The sequence below is a fragment of the Phocoena phocoena genome, chromosome 6 (assembly GCF_963924675.1).
Source record: "Phocoena phocoena chromosome 6, mPhoPho1.1, whole genome shotgun sequence".
NCBI classification, from domain to species: Eukaryota; Metazoa; Chordata; class Mammalia; order Artiodactyla; family Phocoenidae; genus Phocoena; species Phocoena phocoena.
In genome coordinates, this window is record NC_089224.1 from 30139436 (window position 1) to 30163400 (window position 23965).

The window sequence follows — 23965 nt, forward strand, 5'->3', positions numbered from 1 at the left end:
CCATCTCCCCCATTTCAGATTCAGGGGCCACAGGAAGGAGCCCCCTCCTGTCTGACCTCATTTCCTTGTTCTTATCCTGTATGTCTAGGAAAGCAAGGGATCGGGACCAACAGAAAAATATATAGGGTCCTGCCTTCAATGACATATTTCTAGCACCAATATTTGTCAATTGAAACACTCAAAACAACAACAAACAATGCAGGTATACCTCATTTTATCGTGCCTCACTTTATTGTACTTCATAGATATTTTTACAATTTGAAGGTTTCTGGCAACCCAGTATTGAGTAAGTCTGTTGGCTCCATTTTTCCAAGAGCATCTGCTCACTTTGTGTCTGTGTCACATTTTGGTAATTCTTGCAATATTTCAAACTTTTTGATTATTGTTATATTTGTTATAGTAATCTGTGATCAGTGACCTTTGATGTTATCCCTGAAGAAAGATTACAACTCGCTGAAGGCTCAGATGACTGTTAGCATTTTTTGGCAATAAATTATTTTTTAACTAAGGGATCTACATTGCTTTGTTTTAGATAAAATGCTATTGCACACCTAACAGACTACAGTATAGTATAAACATAACTTTTATATACATTGGGAAACCAAAAAATGCCTGTGAGTCACTTTATTGTAATATTTGCTGCATTGCCGTGGTCTGCAACTGAACCTGCGATGTCTCTGAGTCTGCCTGTGTATATTTTGTTCACACTTCGGGGACTGATAAGTCACATGACCTAAGTGAGACCTTTTGGAGATTTTTTTCTGAGACACTTTGACCCCCCAAAACTGCTGCCAGTCATCTCAGGACCACTCTTGGTCTAAAGTAGAGGCAAAGCTGGTAAAAGGAAGAAACCAGTAACACTGCAGTAACACTGTGGAATGGCTGGATCAACCTTAGCCTGAAGTTATCTGCCTTTAGATTTTTCAGCAACGTAAGCCAACAAAATTCTGTTTACCACTAAAACCAGTTTGATTTGGGTTTTTTATTTCTTGCAGAGGAAAGCATCCTAAATTCGACAGCAAGCAACCAGAGTCTCCTATCCACATATAAAAGAATATAATAACAGAGCTTGACAAAATATAGTAAAGTGACTATGTAAGCAGCTGAAATGTTGAGAAGCAAGTAGGCTACCCTGAAAGTAATGGAAGGATGCTTCCTGTGTCAATGGTGGCACCTTCACTTCCTCCCTAACACCCTAGTGCCCAGGGCCCATCCACCCATCACAGGATCTGTATATTTCTTGGCACCTTCTAGGGAACTGCTATGTGGAGAATTATCACAGTTATTTCTAGCTAGCTTTATTCTCCTCACATGAAGACAAAAGGGAGATAGAAAAATCAAATTAAGGTTAATATTCTGATGTTAAAGAATCGATACTTTAAAACGTTACTCATTTACTTTGGCAGCGGGAGGCCAGTGAAGAAAAAATACATAATGAAGGATTATTTTTATAGCAGCGTCAATTTTTTTGCATGACAGCTTATTAATACCATCTTTCCCCCGGCAGCAGGATAGCCGAGAAGCTGAAGAATAAATCACATCGGAACACTAGCACCTATTGCCCGTAAACTCACAACCTTAAAGAGTCATGGGATCTGTTATGACTTTATTTACAACCATTTCCTGATTTCTTTGGGGAGTGAAGAACTGGGCTTTCTCTCTGGTGGGGGATGGGAGGTGAACAGCAGAGATGGGGCTTATGGAGGAAAGAGGAAAAACAGCCTGAATACAAAACAAAGTTAGTTACTGCTTTACAGAGGCCAGTGAAGTGGTGCTTGTATCCCCTCTCCTCTCAAAGACAGTACCATGTCCCCACTGAGTGCTCTCAAGGGGCCCCAGGCCAGCCCAGGACCCCCAACCCATAGCAACCCATGTTTCCAGGAGCTGGGCCTTGCACATATCTTGCAGTCACAGTTACTTGTCTCGGGGGCTGTAAAGGCAGACTCAAGGCAAACTCAGTGGTTTGAATCACACTGCTTTAAAAAACAAAAGCAAAGAGCCAAAAGCCTGCTGAATGCAAGCCTAAACTCAAAGACTGTTCCGAATGTGTTTTCACTGCCAAATGTTCCATGCTGACCTTTTCTTTTTTAAGTTTTGGACATTCTTTTTTATTTTAAGCTAAACTTTAAAAAAAAATTATTTATTTATGGCTGCGTTGGGTCTTCGTTGCTGCGCGCAGGCTTTCTCTAGTTGCGGCGAGCGGGGGCTACTCTTCATTGAGGTGTGCGGGCTTCTCGTTGCAGTGGCTTCTCCTGTTGCGGAGCGCGGGCTCTAGGCACCCGGGCTCAGAAGCTTGTGGCTCGTGGGCTCTAGAGCACAAGCTCAGTAGTTGTGGCCCACGGGCTTAGTTGCTCCGCGGCATATGGGATCTTCCCGGACCAGGGCTCGAAGCCGTGTCCCCTGCACCGGCAGGCGGATTCTTAACCACTGTGCCACCAGGAAAACCCTTCACGTTGACCTTTGATGCTTTTAATTATGGGAAGTGAGAGCATCAGGCATCCCAACCCTAAGGGCTGGGTTCAGGCATGGTTCTGAACGTCCTATGTGTCGAGGCCAGTAGTGTGTGCAGAGATGTAAGCTGACCATGTTGCCCAGGTTTGCAGCGAAAACATCTGGAACCCATCCCCTCACCAAATCATTGATCCCCCACTCACACTTCAGGGTCCCCACATGAGGGGTGCTGGTGGGAGAGGAGGGGCCAGCAGGTGGGAAAGGCCCCCGCGCAGGAGAGGGTGTGATCCTAGTGCCCCACGGCAGCATGCTAGTGTTCTGGATAACCCTGGCTGCAGAGGGTCAGATGAGGGGGTAGAACAATTTTGGAAAACACCTTTTAGACTTATCTCAATGCTGTCTCTTTAAAGACACTTTTCCTTATTTATTGCCAATTCTTGAACAATCTGCCTCCCCACTCCCTTGCTCCAACCAGTGCTCCACCCCTGAGTCCACAGGGAACCTCATACCCCTCTGTGGCACCTGCTGTTTCCTGTTTCTTGCCCATTTCCACCCCTCCCAAGAGCGTAATCCCTTCAGGACCGAGGGCTGTCGGGTGCATCTTCTATCCCCGAGGCCCTTGGTGCAGAGCCCCGCCAGGAGCCCATGCACGATGCTGATGTCCTGCTCTTGAATTCCGAATCTATAACCCTAAAAACCAGAGGTGCTAAACTGAAGCTGCCTCATTGTCATTCCATAGAGCCGTGGAGCCGCGAGGGGCTCACACTGCCTGTATTTGAATGCCTAGTAGCTGCGTACCTGTGGGCTTACTTAACCTACTTAACCACTCTGCCTCACTTTCCTTACCTGTAAAGTGGGTACAATAGAGTGCCTACCTGGGAGGGTTGTTGGGATGGAGGGAGCAGGGATAAATGAGCTAAGATGGGTCAAGTGGTTAGAACAGTTCCTGGCAATAGTAAATCTTCAGTAACTGTGAGCCATTTTCTTCCAAAACTGGAGGATTTTTTGTGTTTTTTAAAATTCATTTTTTGGCTGCGTTGGGTCTTCATTGCTGCGTGAGGGCTTTCTCTAGTTGCGGCGAGCGGGGGCTACTCTTCTTTGCAGTGCACGTGCTTCTCACTGTGGTGGCTTCTCTTGCTGTGGAGCACGGGCTCTAGGCATGTGGGCTTCAGTAGTTGTGGCACGCAGGCTCAGTAGTTGTGGCTCACGGGCTCTAGAGTACAGGCTCAGTAGTTGTGGCACACAGGCTTAGTTGCTCCGTGGCCCGTGGGATCTTCCTGGACCAGGACTCGAACCCGTGCCCCTGCATTGGCAGGCAGATTCTTAACCACTGCGCCGTCAGGGAAGTCCCCCAAACTGGAGTTATTGTCATTAGCTCACGGTTGCTCAAATCTCAAAGCGCTGCAGTATTTACCCCCAAAATGTCACCTCTCAGGACTGCCTGGGGGAAGAGAGCCCTAAATGGAAAAGCAACACAAAACACACACAGCAGGGCGATACTCTGTTAAAGTATGTAAAACTGCTGCTAAATCTGGAGGCTGGCTCCAGCCTTCCAACACAGCGTCCTACAGCGTCCTGTCCCCCTTCTTCTCACTGCCCCACCCCGAGGGAGAGGAGCTGCTCAGGACTCCTGGTCCCTGAAGCTGGCTGCACTCAGCGCCTGGGACGAGGATGGAGTCCCAGCCGAGCCACATGCAAGGCCCACAGGGAGGGGCTTGGTGCGACTCGGTGATGCTCGTCGGGCATTTCCACAGGGCCACCTCCTCAGGCGACCAGCAGGCTGAGGACAGACTCCTCAGAGAAGACATTCTTCTTTAACACAGTGATTTGCTTTGCGAGGCCTAATTCCAGTTGGGCTGTTGGTTAACTGCTGCTGCCATCCTTCCCTGCCTGGGTGCCTGGCCCCTGTCTCCCTCACGCCCACATTCCACCCTGCATTTGGCCACATTGGGGGAAAGTCCTCTTCTCCAACACCCCACCCCCAGTTGAAAAGGCAATTTGCTTGGGATTTTTGTGGCAAGGCTTTTAAATTGTGGGCTCCCGGAGCAACAGCCTGCCCCAGCTTCCGGGGTGAGCTCTGGGCAGGAGGAGAGTAGGCACACACAGAGAAGCCAGGCCACCACTGCTGCCCACTTGGAGGACTGCTTGTCGCTCCAGCCCCTCCCATGACAAACACATGAGGCTCCTCAGTGAATGATGCCCACACAGGCTGTGGTGACGGTTCCGTGGATGGGGAATGTACCTTCCTCACTAGAAAACAAAAACTCACTGTATGTTATCATTTAAACTTGATGAAACAGAGTACAGGCTACCCTCAATTTTTGTGGGATCCATATTTGTGAATTCACCTACTCCCTAAAATTTATTTTTAAACAAAAAAATCAATACTCGCAGTACTTTTGTGGTCATTTGTGGATTTGAATAGCCAGATGTGCATGTTCCCAGCTGAGCTCAGTCAAGGCCACGCTCTGCCTTCCTTTCTCAGCTCTCACACTGTAAACAGTGTCCACTTTACAGTCTGCTTAGTGCCGTGGTTTTTGGTTCTGTTTTGTTTTGGGTTTTTTTTTTAATTGCATTTTGTGTTTTTTGTTTGTGGTTTTGCTATTTAAAATGGTCCCTAAACATGGCTTTGAAGTGCTGTCCAGAAGCATGGATGCTATGGTGCACCTTACAGAGAAAACGTGTGCTAGATAAGCGGTGCTGGCTGTGAGTTCACTGTTAGTGAATCAACAATATATATTAAATAAGGTACCTTTAAGAAGAAACACACAGCAAACAAGGTTATGCATTGATCTGTTGATGAAAATGTGACCAGAGGCTCACCGGTACCTAACCCTGTATGTCCTCCAGAACCATGGTTCAGTATCCATTAATTCAGTGTTTGTGATGAATTTATAGAACATACCACAATGAGAATTAACTGTGTGTCATTTTAAAAAACTCTACTAACATTCCGTCATTTAATAACTGACAGTTTGTTGCACTAAGTACAGACAGCCACACTCATTTTAAAATGAAAACTTTCACTTCAATGTAATGAACATGTATTAAGCTCTACTGGTCAGGTGAGTATAAAAAGAAGGAGACCCATCCTTGCATTAAGGAATTACCTACTTTAAAAAATGTGTTTTATGCATAATCACAAATTTTATTAAAAAGAGAAAAATTTAGAGGGCAGACAGCAGAAGCAAGAAAAACTACAATCCTGCATCCTGTGGGAAAAAAACCACGTTCACAGAAAGATAGACAAGGTGAAAAGGCAGAGGGCTATCTACCAGATGTAGGAACAAGATAAAACCCCAGAAAAACAACTAAATGAAATGGAGATAGGCAATCTTCCAGAAAAAGAATTCAGAATAATGATAGTGAAGATGGTCCAGCACCTCAGAAAAAGAATGGAGGCGAAGATCAAGAAGATGAAAGAAATGTTTAACAAAAATCTAGAAAAATTAAAGAACAAACAAACAGAGATGAACAATACAATAACTGAAATGAAAAATACACTAGAAGGAATCAATAGCAGAATAACTGAGGCAGAAGAACAGATAAGTGATCTGGAGGACAGAATGGTGAAATTCAGTGCCGCAGAACAGAATAAAGAAAAAAGAATGAAAAGAAATGAAGACAGCCTAAGAGACTTCTGGGACAACATTAAACACAACACGTTTGCATTATAGGAGTCCCAGAAGGAGAAGAGAGAGAGAAAGGACCCGAGAAAATATTTCAAGAGATTATACTCAAAAACTTCCCTAACATGGGAAAGGAAAGAGCCACCCAAGTCCAGGAAGCACAGAATCCCAGGCAAGATAAACCCAAGGAGAAACACACCGAGACACATAGTAAAAAAATTGGCAAAAATTAAAGACAAAGAAAAATTATTGGGCTTCCCTGGTGGCGCAGTGGTTGAGAATCTGCCTACTAATGCAGGGGACATGGGTTTGAGCACTGGTCTGGGAAGATCTCACATGCCGCGGAGCAACTAGGCCCGTGAGCCACAACTACTGAGCCTATGCGTCTGGAGCCTGTGCTCTGCAACAAGAGAGGCCGCAATACTGAGAGGCCTGCACACCGCGATGAAGAATGGCCCCTGCTTGCCACAACTAGAGAAAGCCCTTGCACAGAAAAGAAGACCCAACACAGCAAAAATAAATAAATAAATGACTAAACTCCTACCCCCAACATCTTAAAAAGAAAAAGAAAAAAAGAAAGAAAAATTATTGAAAGCAGCAAGGGAAGAATGACAAAAAACATACAAGGGAACTCCCATAAGGTTAACAGCTGATTTCTCAGCAGAAACTCTACAAGCCAGAAGGGACTGGCATAATATACTTAACGTGATGAAAGGGAAGAACCTACAACCAAGATTACTCCATCCAGCAAGGATCTCATTCAGATTCAATGGAGAAATCAAAAGCTTTACAGACAAGCAAAAACTAAGAGAATTCAGCACCACCAAACCAGCTCTACAACAAATGCTAAAGGAACTTCTCTAAGTGGGAAACACAAGAGAAGAAAAGGACCTGCAAAAACAAATGCAAAACAATTAAGAAAATGGTTATAGAACATACATATCAATAATTACGTTAAAAGTGAATGGATTAAATGCTCCAACCAAAAGACACAGGCTTGCTGAATGGATATAAAAACAAGACCCATATATATGCTGTCTACAAGAGACTCACTTCAGACCTAGGGACACACACAGACTGAAAGTGAGAGGATGGAAAAAGATATTCCATGAAATTGGAAATCAAAAAGAAAGCTGGAGTAGCAATACTCATATCAGATAAAATACACTTTAAAGTACAGAATGTTACAAAAGATAAGGAAGGATACTCCATAATTAATAATCAGGTGATCAATCCAAGAAGAAGATATAACAATTATAAATATTATGCACCCAACATAGGAGCACCTCAATACATAAGGCAACTGCTAACAGCTATAAAAGAGGAAATCGACAGTAACACAATAATACTGGGGGACTTTAACACCTCGCTTAACACCAATGGACAGATCATCAGAACAGAAATTTAATAAGGAAACACAAGTTTTAAATGACACAGTAGACCAGCTAGATTTAATTGATATTAATAGGACATTCCATCCAAAAAGAGCAGATTACACTTTCTTCTCAAGTGCACACGGAACATTCTCCAGGATAGATCACATCTTAGGTCACAAATCAAGCCTCAGTAAATTTAAGTATATTGAAATCATATCAAGAATCTTTCCTGATCACAACGCTATGAGATTAGGTATCAATTACAGGGAAAAAAACGTAAAAAACACAAACACATGGAGGCTAAACAATATGTTACTAAATAACCAAGAGATCACTGAAGAAATCAAAGAGGAAATCAAAAAATACCTAGAGACAAATGACAATGAAAACACGAAGATCCAAAACCTATGGGATGCAGCAAAAGCAGTTCTAAGAGGGAAGTTGATAGCAATACAATCCTACCTCAAGAAACAACAAACATCTCAAATAAACAATCTAACATTACACCTAAAGGAACTAGAGAAAGAAGAACAAACAAAACCCAAAGTTAGTAGAAGGAAAGAAATCATAAAGATCAGAGCAGAAATAAATGAAATAGAAACAGAAAACAGTTTCTATTTATTGATCTATTCATATGATCTATTTATTGATCAAAGATCAATAAAACCAAAAGCTGGTTCTTTGAGAAGATAAACAAAATTGATAAACCATTAGCTAGACAAATCAAGAAAAAGAGGCAAAGGACTCAAATCATTAAAATTAGAAATGAAAAAGGAGAAGTTACAACAGACTGCAGAAATACAAAGCATCCTAAGAGACTACTACAAGCAACTCAATGCAATAAAATGGACAACCTGGAAGAAATAGACAAATTCTTAGAAAGGTATAACCTTCCAAGACTGAACCAGGAAGAAATAGAAAATATGAACAGACCAATCAAAAGTAATGAAATTGAAACTGTGATTAAAAATCTTCCAACAAACAAAAGTCCAGAACCAGATGGCTTTGCAGGTGAATTCTATCAAACATTTAGAGAAAAGCCAACATCCAGCCTTCTCAAACCCTTCCAAAAAGTTGCAGAGGAAGGAACACTCCCAAACTCATTCTATGAGGCCACCATCACCCTGATACCAAAACCAGACAAAGATACTACAAAAAAAGAAAACTACAGACCAATATCACTGATGAATATAGATGCAAAAAACCTCAAAAAAATACTAGCAAACAGAATCCAACAACACATTAAAAGAATCATACACCATGATCAAGTGGGATTTATCCCAGGGATGAAAGGATTCTTCAATATATGCAAATCAGTCAATGTGATACACCATATTAACAGATTGAAGAATAAAAACCATATGATCATCTCAATAGATGCAGTAAAAGCTTTTGACAAAATCCAACACCCATTTATGATAAAAACTCTCCAGAAAGTGGGCATAGAGGGAACCTACTTCAACATAATAAAGGCCATATATGACAAACCCACAGCAAACATCATTCTCAATGGTGAAAAACTGAAAGCATTTCCTCTATGATCAGGAACAAGACAAGGATGTCCACTCTCACTACTATTATTCAACATAGTTTTGGAAGTCCTAGCCACGGCAGTCAGGGAAGAAAAAGAAATAAAAGGAATACAAATTGGAAAAGAAGAAGTAAAACTCTCACTGTTTGCAGATGACATACTATACATAGAGAATCCTAAAGATGCTACCAGAAAACTACTATAGCTAATCAATCAATTTGGTAAAGTTGCAGGATACAAAATTAATGCACAGAAATCTCTTGCATTGTTATACACTAATGATGAAAAATCTGAAAGAGAAATTAAGGCAACACTCCCATTTACCACTGCAACAAAAAGAATAAAATACCTAGGAATAAACCTACCTAGGGAGACAAAAGACCTGTATGCAGAAAACTATAAGACACTGATGAAAGAAATTAAAGATGATACCACAGAGGGAGAGATATACCATGTTCTTGGATTGGAAGAATTAACATTGTGAAAATGACTCTACTACCCAAAACCATCTACAGATTCAATGCAATCCCTATTAAATTACCAATGGCATTTTTTACAGAACTAGAACAAAAAATCTTAAAATTTGTATGGAGACACAAAATACCCTGAATAGCCAAAGCAGTCTTGAGGGAAAAAAATGGAGCTGGAGGAATCAGACTCCCTGGCTTCAGATTATACTACAAAGCTACAGTAATCAAGGCAGTATGGTACTGGCACAAAAACAGAAATATAGATCAATGGAACAGGATAGAATGCCCAGAGAAAAACCCACACACCTATGGTCAACTAATCTATGACAAAGGAGGCAAGGATATACAATGGAGAAAAGACAGTCTCTTCAATAAATGGTGCTTGGTAAACTGGACAGCTACATGTAAAAGAATGAAATTAGAACACTCCCTAACACCATACACAAAAATAAACTCAAAAAAAAAAAAAGAGAGAGAAAAAAACTTCAGCTAAAAGGAGCAAAGCTTCATAAACACCTAACCTAATTTCCAATGTGATTTTTTTGTCTAATTTACAAATACATGTAATTTAAACAGTACCCTTGTAGTCACTCAGTGAACTGTATCCAGGATGCTATGCAAGGCATTTTACACGTATTATCTTATTAATAACCACAACTATGAGATTCACATTATCACTGTCTCTTCTATCAATGAGAAAACCAAGCCTCAAAGAGATTTTAAAAATTGCCCCAAATCATTCAGCAAGTAAATTGCATAATTGAGAAATGAATTCAAACCCAAGTGCATTTGCCTCCAAAGCTCTATTCACTGAGCACAGTTGCTGTGCTGGGCTTGTGTCCAGTTTGTCTGAGATACAAGCCACTCCTGTGAAGTCACAGACAGGACTGGAGTATCATTCAGGAAAGAGTTTTGTGAGGGCAAGGCAAAGAGAGGGGCCTTGTGGTTAAGTAAGTTTGGGCAATGCAGCCTCCTCCTCCCCACTGAAAACTCAGACAGTGTTTTAATTAGCTGAAACCATGGCTTTAACATGCTCAGAGGGGCTCTGCAATAAAAAGAGAACCCTGTTTGTATGTGTGCTTAGGAAGCATGATACTAACAATAAGAAAGAACCACAGAAGGTTCTTTCTCAAGGTCAGCACACAAGGATCACACACAGTTGGGGAAGCATTTGTGTATATTTCACTGCTCATTAAAAATAAACTTATTGTGGGACTTCCCTAGTGGTCCAGTGGTACAGCCTTCCAATGCAGGGGACGCAGGTATGATCCCTGGTCAGGAAACTAAGATCCAACATGCTGCAGGGCAACTGAGCCAGTGCACCTCAACTAGAGAGAGAAAACCCGCACACCACAACTAGAGAGAAGCCCGTGCGCTGCAACGAAGAGCCCATGTGCTGCAACGAAAGATCCTGCATACCACAATGAAGATCCCATGTGCCACAACTAAGACCCCATGCAGCCAAAAATAATACATACATACATACATACATAAATAAACCTGTTGAAGTTTGTTTAATCCAGTAAGGATTTTATTTTATCTTATTTATTTTGGCTGGGTTGGGTCTTCGTTTGCTGAGTGCGAGTGGGTGCTACCTTTCGTTGTGGTGCGTGGGCTTCTTATTGCAGTGGCTTCTCTTTTTGTGGCGCACAGGCTGTAGGTGTATGGGCTTCAGTAGTTGCAGCACGTGGGCTCCATAGTTGTGGCACATGGGCCCTAGAGCGCAGGCTCAGTAGTTGTGGCACTTAGTTGCTCCGCCGCATGTGGGATATTCCTGGACCAGGGATCGAACCTGTGTCCCCTGCACTGGCAGGTGGATTCTTAACCACTGCGCCACCAGGGAAGTCCCCAGGTTTTGTTTTCAAATTTATTTCTCTGTGGCAGTTTTGCTCTCACTTGGGGAAAGACTGGATGGACACACAATGTCAGAGAAAATGCTGCATTTAGAATGAAGAGCAAACTGTCTGGAGTGACAATTTTTTCTACCTTATGGGTTGGTACCTACCCTAGGGCCTGACATTTTCATCATCAACCTTGATCCAGACACTACATTTGAACAAGCTCCCACCAAGGAAGGTGGATGCAGATTCAAAAAGAGTGACTAAAACAGGGTGTAATTTTTTCTTTGATTTTAAATATGTATCTACCCAGTGCATATGACAGTTAATATTATTTTTGGTAACTATTTATGATTGTGACTTCCCCACATTAATGCTGGAAACAGATCTGGATTAAATCAAACAGCTGATCAGTTCCATCTCTCCCCTCCTCCCAAGATTTGCAAAAAGGTTTTTAATTAACACAAAATAATTTTTACTTTTGAATTCATATATCAAGCCCGTGGCAAAATTTTAGTGCTGGTTTATGGGTCATCTATTTTTCTTGAAGAACTGCATTCTTAGAGTGGCATTGACTCAAATCCTGCTAGAATACTGAAATTACAGGTCTTATATAAGAGGTGAGGTGACAGAAAAGATTTTTCAAGGATGAGTTAACATTTGATAATAATTCACATTTATGGCAGGGGATACAAACCCCAAAGGGTTTACAGAATAAGGGAGGGAGAAGCATGTAACGCTATAATATGGAAAGGGCCACAAACAGGACATAGACACTCAGGGCCACTCCAGGCGAGAGGGTGAGGTCAGGAGGCCCAGGCTGTGTCCTGAAGGCTGGGCTCCAGCCTGGAGAGGAAGAAAGTGTGTGTTGGAGGGACGCTTCCAAGAGCAGGAAGAGTGTGACCCGAGGCAGGGAGGCATGAAAGAGCCTGCATAATATTTCTGAGGGAGGAGGAAGTGATGGGGGAGGTATGAGGGATCCCCACAATCATGGCCCTGCCCAGAGTGGAGCAATGCCAGCCCCAACTCTGCCAACAACATGGGAAAGCAGGGACCTGGCTGAGCCTCAGTTTCCACATCTGTGCAAGGGCAATGGCAACATGAAATGAGGCCACTCAAGTGAGTGCAGCATATCAAGCACATGTAAAGAATGAAAATTAGTATGCTGTCTCAGCTTCAGATTTCTCAAAGAAGCCAAGATGGTAGTATTTCAGAGGCTGAAAAGCAGCACCTAATTTCTTCTTGGCATTTTTCTCTCCAACATCTTTGAAATCTGAGTGTTAAGTCTCTACATTTCTTTTTCCCCATTAGGACTCAACAAAGCTATTTTCATTTTGGTGGGACCTATTTTATTTTTACCCCCTTGGTTCCTAAAGGATCTTGTGGCGTTGTTTGTATGCTGAAGTTTTAGCCTGTGGGTAGGTGATGGGAAGCAGATTGCATTTTGTAAACATGGCCTCAGCCATATCTTCTATCTCACATGCTCTTCCGCAGTGTGGCCCTGCCTCTCCCATCATCCTGGTCCCCTGGAATCTGAGCGTTGCTTGATCACTAGAATGAGGCAGAGTTGATTCTGGGGTTTCTGCCTGGGTTGCTCAGCATGCACATTCTTTGGAGCTCCCTCTGGGAACCCAGCCACCATGCTGGGAGAAGCCCAAGCTCTTTGGAGAGGCCATGTGGATGTGTTCCCGTCAAAAGCTCCAGCTGGGCTGACAGTAGCTTTAAAAGGCCAGCCGGGAGATTGGTTTAAGATGGCAGAGTAGAAGGATGTGCACTCACTCCCTCTGGCAAGAGCACCGGAGTCACAACTAACTGCTAAACAATCATCGACAGGAAGACACTGGAACTCACCAAAAAAGATACCCCACATCCAAAGACAAAGGAGAAGCCAAAATGAGATGGTAGGAGGGGCGCAATCACAATAAAATAAAATCCCACAACTGCTGGGTGGGTGACTCACTAACTGAAGAACACTTATACCACAGAAGTCCACGCACTGGAGTGAAGGTTCTGAGCCCCACGTCAGGCTTTCGAACCTGGGGGTCCGGCAACAGGAGGAGGAATTCCTAGAGAATCAGACTTTGAAGGCTACCAGGATTTGACTGCAGGACTTCAACAGGACTGGGGGAAACAGAGACTCCACTCTTGGAGGGCACACACAAAGTAATGTGTGCATCGGGACCCAGGGGAAGGAGCAGTGACCCTATAGAAGACTGAACCAGACCTACCTGCTAGTGTTGGAGCGTCTCCTGCAGAGGCGGCAGGGGTGGCTGTGGCTCACCATGGGGACAAGGACACTGGCAGCAGAAGTTCTGGGAAGTACTCCTTGGCGTGAGTCCTCCCACAGTCTGCCATTAGCCCCACCAAAGAGCTGGGTAGGCTCCAGTGTTGGGTCGCCTCAGGCCAAAGAACCAACAGGGATGGAACCCAGCCCCACCCATCAGCAGACAAGCGGATTAAAGTTTTACTGAGCTCTGTCCACCAAAGAAACACCCAGCTCTACCCACCACCAGTCCCTCCCATCAGGAAACATGCACAAGGCTCTTAGATAGACTTATCCACCAGAGGACGGACATCAGAAGCAAGAAGGACTACAATCCTGCAGCCTGTGAGGAAAAAAAAAACCACATTCACAGAGAGATAGACAAGATAAAAAGGCAGAGGGCTAAGTACCAGATGAAGGAACAAGACAAAACTCCAGAAAGACAACTAAATGAAGTGGAGATGGGCAATCGTCCAGAAAAAGAATTCAGAATAAAGATAGTGAAAAGTTTCTTGTAAACAAGAAATGTTTAACAAAGATCTAGAAGAATTAAAGAACAAACACCTAGAAAAATTAAAGAACAAACAAACAGAGAGGAACAATACAATAACAGAAGTGAAAAATACACTAGAAGCCATCAGCAGCAGAAAAACTGAGGTAGAAGAATGGATAAGTGACCTGGAAGACAGAATCATGGAATTCACTGCAACAGAACAGAATAAAGAAAAAAGAGTGAAAAGAAATGAAGACAGCCTGAGAGACCTCTGGGACAACATTAAATGCAACAACATTCACATTATAGGGGTCCCAGAAGGAGAAGAGAGAGAGAAAGGACCCAAGGAAATATTTGAAGAGATATAGTAGAAAACTGCCCTAACATGGGAAAGAAAATACCCACCCAAGTCCAGGAAGCACAGAGAGTCCCAGGCAAGATAAACTCAAGGAGAAACATACTGAGACACATAGTAGTCAAATTGACAGCAATTAAAGACAAAGAAAAATTATTGAAAGCAGCAAGGGAAAAAGGACAAATAACATACAAAGGAACTCCCATAAGGTTAAAAGCTGATTTCTCAGCAGAAACTCTACAAGCCAGAAGGGACTGGCATAATATACTTAAAGTGATGAAAGGGAAGAAACTACAACCAAGATTACTCCACCCAGCAAGGATCTCATTCAGATTCAACGGAGAAATCAAAAGCTTTACAGACAAGCAAAAGCTAAGAGAATTCAGCACCACCAAACCAGCTCTACAACAAATGCTAAAGGAACTTCTCTAAGTGGGAAACACAAGAGAAGGAAAGGACCTGCAAAAACAAACCCATAACAATTAAGAAAATGGTAATAGGAACATACATATCAATAATTATGTTAAACGTGAATGGATTAAATGCTCCAACCAAAAGACACAGGCTTGCTGAATGGATACAAAAACAAGACCCATATATATGCTGTCTACAAGAGACCCACTTCAGACCTAGGGGCACATACAGACTGAAAGTGAGGGGATGGAAAAAGATATTCCATGCAAATGTAAATCAAAAGAAAGCTGGAGTACCAATACTCATATCAGATAAAATACACTTTAAAATACAGAATGTTACAAGAGACAAGGAAGGATACTCCATAATTAATGATCAAGTGATCAATCCAAGAAGATATAACAATTATAAATATTATGCACCCAACATAGGAGCACCTCAATACATAAGGCAACTGCTAACAGCTATAAAAGAGGAAATCGACAGTAACACAATAATACTGGGGGACTTTAACACCTCGCTTAACACCAATGGACAGATCATCAGAACAGAAATTTAATAAGGAAACACAAGTTTTAAATGACACAATAGACCAGCTAGATTTAATTGATATTAATAGGACATTCCATCCAAAAAGAGCAGATTACACTTTCTTCTCAAGTGCACACAGAACATTCTCCAGGATAGATAACATCTTGAGTCACAAATCTAGCCTCAGTAAATTTAAGAAAACTAAAATCATATCAAGCATCTTTCTGACCACAATGCTATGAGATTAGGCATCAATTACAGGGAAAACAACGTAAAAAACACAAACACATGGAGGCTAAAAAATACGTTACTCAGGCTTCCCTGGTGGTGCAGTGGTTGAGAGTCCGCCTGCCAATGCACGGGACACGGGTTCGTGCCCCGGTCTGGGAAGATCCCACATGCCGCGGAGCGGCTAGGCCCGTGAGCCATGGCCGCTGAGCCTGTGCGTTCGGAGCCTGTGCTCCACAACGGGAGAGGCCACAACACTGAGAGGCCCGCGTACCGAAAAATACAAACAAACAAACAAAAAAAGTTACTAAGTAACGAAGAGATCATTGAAGAAATCAAAGAGGAAATCAAAAATTACCTAGAGACCAGTTACAACGAAAACACAATGATCCAAAACCTATGGGATGCAGCCAAAGCAGTTCTAAGAAGGGAGTTTATAGCAATACAAGCCTAACTCAAGAAACAAGAAAAATCTCTAATAAACAATCTAACCTTACACCTAAAGGAACTAGAGAAAGAAGAACAAACAAAACCAAAAGTTAGAGGAAGGAAAGGAATCATAAAGATCAGAGCAGAAATAAATGAAATAAAAACAAAGAAAACAAGAGCAAAGATCAATAAAACTAAAAGCTGGTTCTTCAAGAAGATAAACAAAATTGATAAACCATTAGCTAGACAAATCAAGAAAAGGAGGGAGAGGACTCAAATCAATAAAATTAGAAATGCAAAGGAGAAGTTACAACAGACACCACTGAGATACAAAGCATCCTAAGAGACTACTACAAGCAACTCTATGCCAATAAAATGGACACCTGGAAGAAATGCACAAATTCTTAGAAAGGTATAAACTTCCAAGACAGACCAGGAAGAAATAGAAAATATGAGCAGAGCAGTCACAAGTAATGAAATTGAAACTGTGATTAAAAATCTTCCAACAAACAGAAGTCCAGGATCAGATGGCTTCACAGGTGAATTCTATCAAGCATTTAGAGAAGAGTTAACACCCATCCTTCTCAAACTCTTCCAAAATATAGCAGAGGGAGGAACACTCCCAAACTCATTCTACGAGGCCACCATCACCCTGATACCAAAAGCAGACAAAGATGTCATAAAGAAAGAAAACTACAGGCCAATATCTCTGATGAACATAGATGCAAAAATCCTCAACAAAATACTAGCAAAGAGAATCCAACAGCACATTAAAAGGATCATATACCATGATCAAGTGGGGTTTATCCCAGGAATGCAAGGATTCTTCAATATATGTAAATCAATCAATGTGGTACACCATATTAACAAATTGAAGGATGAAAACCATATGATCATGACAATAGTTGCAGAAAAAGCTTTTGACAAAATTCAACACCCATTTAGGATAAAAACCCTCCAGAAAGTAGGCATAGAGGAAACTTACCCCAACATAATAAAGGCCATATATGACAAACCGACAGCCAACACCATTCTCAATGGTGAAAAACTGAAACCATTTACCCTAAGATCAGGAATAAGACAAGGTGGTCCACTCTTACCACTATTATTCAACATAGTTTTGGGAGTTTTAGACATAGCAATCAGAGAAGAAAAAGAAATAAAAGGAATCCAAATCAGAAAAGAAGAAATATAACTGCCACTGTTTGCAGATGACATGACACTATACACAGAGAATCCTAAAGATGCTACCAGAAAACTACTAGAGCTAATCAATGAATTTGGTAAAGTAGCAGGATACAAAATCAACGCACAGAAATCTCTTACATTCCTATACACTAATGATGAAGAATCTGAAAGAGAAATTAAGGCAACACTCCCATTTACCACTGCAACAAAAAGAATAAAATACCTAGGAATAAACCTACCTAGGGAGACAAAAGACCTGTATGCAGATAACTATAAGACACTGATGAAAGAAATTACAGATGATACCACAGATGGAGAGATATACCATGTTCTTGGATTGGAAGAATCAACATTGTTAAAATGACTATACTACCCAAAGCAATCTACAGATTCAATGCAATCCCTATCAAACTACCAATAGCATTCTTCAGAGAACTGGGACAAAAAACTTCATGATTTGTATGGAAACACCAAAGACCCAAAAAAGCCAAAGTAATCTTGAGAAAGAAAAACGTAGCAGGAGGAATCAGGCTCCTGGATTTCAGACTATACTACAAAGCTACAGTAATCAAGACAGTATGGTACTGACAGAAAAATACACATCAGTGGGTCAGGATAGAAAGCGCAGAGACTACCCATGCACATATGGTCACCTTATCTTTGATAAAGGAGGCAAGAATATACAATGGAGAAAAGACAGTCTTTTCAATAAGCGGTGCTTCGAAAACTGGACAGCTACATGTAAAAGAATGAAATTAGAACACTCCCTAACACCATACATGAAAATAAACTCAAAATGGATTAGAGACCTAAATGTAAGACTGGACACGATAAAAGTCTTAGAGGAAAACATAGGAAGAACACTCTTTGACATAAATTACAACAGGATCTCTTTTAATCCACCTCCTAGAGTAATGGAAATAAAAACAAAAATAAACAAATGGGACCTAATGAAACTTAAAAGCTTTTGCACAGCAAAGTAAACTACAAATATGATGAAAAGACAACCCTCAGAATGGGAGAAAATATTTGCAAGTGAATCAATGGACAAAGGATTAATCTCCAAATTATACAAACAGCTCATGCAGCTCAATATTAAAAAAACAAACAACCCAATCCAGAAATGGGCAGAAGACCTAAATAGACATTTCTCCAAAGAAGACATACAGATGGCCAAGAAGCACATGAAAAGCTGCTCAACATCACTAATTATTAGAGAAATTCAAATCAAAACTACAGTGAGGTATCGCCTCACACCAGTCAGAATGGGCATCATCAGAAAATCTGCAAACAACAAATGATGGAGAGGGTGTGGAGAAAAGGGAACCCTCTTGCACTGTTGGTGGGAATGTCAATTGATACAGCCACTACAGAGAACAGTATGGAGGTTCCTTAAAAAGTAAAAATAGAATTACCATATGACCCAGCAAACCCACTACTGGGCATATACCCAGAGAAAACCATAATTCAAAAAGACACATGCACCCCAATGTTCATTGCAGCACTATTTACAATAGCCTGGTCATGGAAGCAACCTAAATGCCGATCGACAGACGAATGGATAAAGAAGATGCGGTACATATATACAATGGAATATTACTCAGCTATAAAAAGGAATGAAATTGGGGCATTTGTAGCGATGTGGATGGATCTAGAGACTGTCATACAGAGTGAAGTAAGTCAGAAAGAGAAAAACGAATATCGTGTATTAACGTATATATGTGGAAGCTAGAAAAATGGTACAGATGAACTGGTTTGTAGGGCAGAAATAGAGACACAGACGTAGAGAACAACGTATGGACACCAAGGGGGGAAAGTGGTGGTATCGGGGGTGGTGTGATGAATTGGGAGATTGGGATTGATATGTATACACTTATATGTATAAAATCGATAACTAAGAAGAACCTGCTGTATAAATAAATAAATAAAATAAAATTCAAAAATTCAAAAAAAAAAAAAAAGGCCAGCCAGGTGAGTCTTCAGATGGCTCAAGCCCCAGCCAACACCTTAGTGCTACCATGTGAGAGACTCCAAGCAAGAACACTCAAGCAACCCACAGAAGCATGAGCTCATAAAAAATTGTTGTTTCAAGCTATCAAGTTTTGGGGTGTTTGTTCCACAGCAATGGATAAGTGGAACAGCCACTGTTTTTGTTTTTTAAACAGATGACTCCAGAAGCTACATGAAGAAAGGATTCAGTACAGAAGGTGAGGCGCCAGAAGGTGACCAGTGTTGCTGACGAGCCTAAAGGGAGCGCCTGGGAAAGGAGTGAGAGTGTCCAGACCATTCTGAACGCAGGTCCCCCTCCAGATCATGTGCCATTTTAACTGACCCGTGGCAGCAGTTCAAAATAATTTTTGGAGGGTTGTTTTTTTTAATAATAATAATAGTGATAAATCACCAGTTCTGTTTTTTTGTAAAAAGTGGTTTTTACAAAAACCACTGGTTTGTGGGGTAGGGCCTCCCACAAACAGCCCCCTCGTTACATCAGCACGTGTGGGCTCACTTTTCAGGTTCTTTGCTTCTCATCTTGGCAGCAATTCCCCCTCTTTCAAGAAAAATGCTGCATCACTTACGAGGGACCTCTGTGCCAGAACCCCAAACCGATGACAACAAAACCCAAAGATCTCCCTGAAATGCTTTTGCAGATTTCTGCCTGAGCTGTGCTCGTCTCCAACCTACCTTTCCCAGTCTCTCTGGTGAAGCAGGTCCCCACTCTGGGAAACACACAAGAACCAAACTCTCCAGCAGGACCCAGTAAACATATGACTGCTAATCTCCATCCTGACTGCTCTGAACGTCCAGGGCCTATCCGTAGTGACATCACCTGTAGGGGTCTCTGGTGAAGAGGAAGCACTTTGTCCTCGTTCAGTGGAAACCTCCCCTTCCATCCTAACCCACCGGCTGTGCAGATTTCAGGATATGATGATGGCTAACTCAGTATGAGAACCTGGTACTTCAGCACCAAGTTAAATTCCCTTGGAATGTTTCCGTGGTGCAGCCCACACTTGGAAACTGCTCTCTTTCTGCCTTTTGAGAAGCTAGCTACATGTGACAGCAAGCGAAACCACTTTTTACAAAAAAACAGAACTGGTGATTTATCACTATTATTATTATTTAAAAAAACAACCCTCCAAAAATTATTTTGAACTGCTGCCACGAGTCAGTTAAAATGGCACATGATCTGGAGAACAACAGATTCCCCCCCCCCCCCCCCCCCCCCAGTGAGAAAACAGAGCAGGTTGCCAGGGCACCAACTGGGAGAAGCAGAGTTTGCCAAGGGGATAAACAGCAGCACGTCACCCCGGGAACCGGGACAACACATGCGAGTCAGGAGTGAGATGCAGAACGTAAGTGCTGCTGGAGGGTATGCTGGGAGCCACACACTGGGCAGAGGAACTCGGACCAGAGGCCATCCCCTTGGGGAGAGCATCCTCCCAGAAGACAGGACACAGAGAAGTCCAGGAGAACAGGGCAAGACCCAGGACCCATGGCAAGGGCAGGCAAGGGTCTCACTTCCCACCCAAGTGTGGTGCTGCCAGTGGGTCAGAGAAACCAAATACACCGAGTATCGGGTGGCTAGAGCAGCCTCATTATAATTAAGAAATTAGCAAACCAGAGCAGGTGAAGACTCAGAAATAAGGAAGATGAGAAAGAGAGCAGTGGATATCTTTGTTCACTCCACTTGTCCCCAGGATACCTCTTTGGAGGGGGAAGGTCTGAGATCCACCTGGAAGAGCATTTCCCAGAGGGGGTTCTCTGGAGCTCGTATTTGGGATTAGCAGATGCAAACTATTACATATAGGATGGCTAAACAATAAGGTCCTACTGCATGGTACAGCACGCTATATTCAGTATCCTGTGATAAACCATAATAGAAAAGAACATGAAAAAGAATATATATGTATAACTGAGTCACTTTGCTGGGCAGCGGAAATTAACACAATATAAATCAGCTCTACTTCAATAAAATTAAAAAAAAAAAAAAAGGCGACTTGGAGAAAGAGTTTCATGGCTAAGCACTTTTAGGGAAAACTGGGTCAGCAGAGTCACAACAGGCCTCTGTTGTGAAGGACCCAGCAGAGGGGGCACAGCATTCAGCGCTTCAGCAGGTTGGAGGTGCTGTTCACCACTTTTTTTGTTGTTGTTGTGAAGTCCAGTTTTCTAAAAGAAGTTTGCTTTGTGCCTCTCTCCCGGTTAACGGTCAGCTTCTTAAGAGCTGGGACTAGACTTAGAGAAGGAACTTATGGTTATTGGGGGGAAGGGTGGGGGGTGGGATATTTAGGGAGTTTGGGATTGACATGTACACACTGCTATAGTTAAAATGGATGACCAACAAGGACCTACTGTATAGTACAGGGAACTCTGCTCAATGTTATGTGGCAGCCTGGATGGGAGAGGAGTTTGGGGGAGAACGGATACATGTGTATGTATGGCTGAGTCCCTTTGCTGTGCACCTGAAGCTATCACAACATTGTTAATTGGCTACACTCCAATATAAAATAAAAAGGTTAAAACAGAAAAAGAGCTGGGACTGACTCTGAATGCACCGTTTCCTTTTCCTTTTCAACCAAGAGCTGCATTTTGAGGTGTTTCCTAAGGCACGATATCAGTCACAGGCCTGGGTGGAGCTGAGTGCAGAGCTCGATGGAGGTGTCCATGGGGGTCCAGACACTTTTGGGGCTCTGGCCTATTAGAAGGGTGGGGACCATCCGAGTCACGCCTGGGAGAGGAGGCCACCTGCCGCCTCGGACCTGGGGCTCCCCGGCCTCCTTCTGGCTGCTGGTCTGGGTTGCTCACAGGAGACAGGCAAACGCATGATGGCCTCGGTCCTAACAGAAGCCCAGTGCCACTGGAGACCAGCAGGGAATTTTGTGTTTTCCTTTTCTTTCAGACTGTCAGTTGGGTTGGGTATTTACCGTGGCAACTGAGAACAGGCTGAGTAGGTGTGGAGAGTGGGAGCTCCAAGGCTGAGCGCAGTGATACTTGCTGGATGATTTATGGGTGATGTGTGGAGCCCTTGCTGCCGCCTTGGACCATGAGCATCAGCCCTGAGAGGAGTGTGGTGGTGGAAAGGAGCCTGGATCCTGTGGAGCCCTTAAAGTGAGTCCTGAATGGCCTGCCCCAGCACTTGATTTTCAGGAGCCTAGAAAAAACATCTTGTTCTGGGTGCAGTTCCTTCGGTTTGCATTACTCATGCCTAATCATCTTGCCTGATTCAGATCCTGTCTGTGACTTAAGGAACTTACAACCCACAGGGATTAACAAGACTTTATACATTTCTCTATGACAGAGCTGCGCGTGCTATGTGATGGAGGTGTGCAGAGCAGGTGGGTGTCCTGCTCTAGCTGAGGGCTGAGGGGAGCTTTATCCACTCTGCTCAGTACCACTCCTGGTACCGAACTCAGAGCACAGCCATGGTGTTTGAGAGCTGTTTGTTTTTGTTTTTAAAGCCAAAAGGGAAAGGAAAGAAGAAAACAAGTACTGGAAAAGTGTCATTTAATACAATCTAAACAATGTTCCAATGCACCAGACAAAACAAACAGCAATACTCCAAGTGTTTTCTCCAAATAGTAAGTCCCACATCGGAACCAGGATTGCTCGTGGATCCAGTTTTATGGAGAGTCAAATGCCTTTACAAAGACAGGGCGTCACTCCAGGGTCAGCTCGCCCATTTAATGAATGGTGACCACATCGGGGGACTGGCGGCTGGGGCTTCCTGCCCCAGACAGCTGGAGCGGCAGGGGGCCCTCCGGATGTCCCATCGAGACTCAGAGGGGTGCGTCCCTTGTTTGATCACTCCAACCTCAGCAACCTACCCCCTGGCCAATCCCATTATTTGATCATCCTGACTGTCATGTAATCCCCTTCTAGCTATTGGACTAAAGGTAACTGGGCCATAAGGTACGATCTGTTCTTAACTCAGCAAGCCATTCTCAGGGGAAAAAAACAAAAAGGGAGCAGGAGGTTCACAGGGAGAGAGAAGACAAACGAGGAGCTGAGCTGAAGTTCCTTATGCCTCAGCCAGAGAGAAAGATTCGTGCAAGGTGCTAGGGTTCAAGATGAGGGAACGCGCTCAAGGGAACGAGAAAGGACCAGTTCTGCAATCTGATGGGTATGGGTTGTAATTGCACAAATACTGTATTGAGTTGCATAGACTAAATGTAACTTATAGGAACTGTGGGATGACCCCCGTCCTCCCATATGTCCTCTGCCCAGTTCTGGAGCATTCAAGGTGCTGAACAAAGATGTTTGACTATTTTCATGTCTTCCCTCTCAGTTTAGGTAGAAATACTATTTGCCTGCGTGTTTTCACGAGCAGGTTTGGGACACTCTGTCACACTTTGTCATGGGAAGAATCAGTTCTACCTTATTCCAGGAAGTCGGGTCTATATTAGTGAAGAGTTTGGACTTGAGTGACTTGACAGAAATTCAAACATGCTTGGCATTACACGGCTTTTAGTGCAGCCATAGACCGATGCTCTTTGGAGACACTGCTCACGAGCCTGTCTGGCTCTGGACACTGAATACAGCTGGGGCCGTGGCTTCCTGAGGGTTTGCCTTCTCTGGGGCAGCAGAAGTCGCAGGCCCAGGTCTCAATGAGGCAGCCAATTGCTGTCTGGCCATCAGCCTAGCTGGGAGGAGTCCTTTCACAGCGCTCTTGGCCAAGCCCTTTCCCATGATGTCTATGGACCTGTCACCTTGGCTCTGAATCAGGAGGGGACTCACCTCCCGGAGGAAGTCTGGGGAGAGGAGAAAACAGGTAGAG

General features: G+C 43.0%; 1 protein-coding gene across 3 annotated transcripts in view; it reads right to left on the bottom strand.

Annotated features, from left to right (window-relative positions):
• The window catches only part of DAPK1 (death associated protein kinase 1), a 206488-nt gene that overhangs the window by 103929 nt on the left and 78594 nt on the right, over positions 1-23965 (bottom strand). The gene's annotated exons all lie outside the window — the stretch shown is intronic.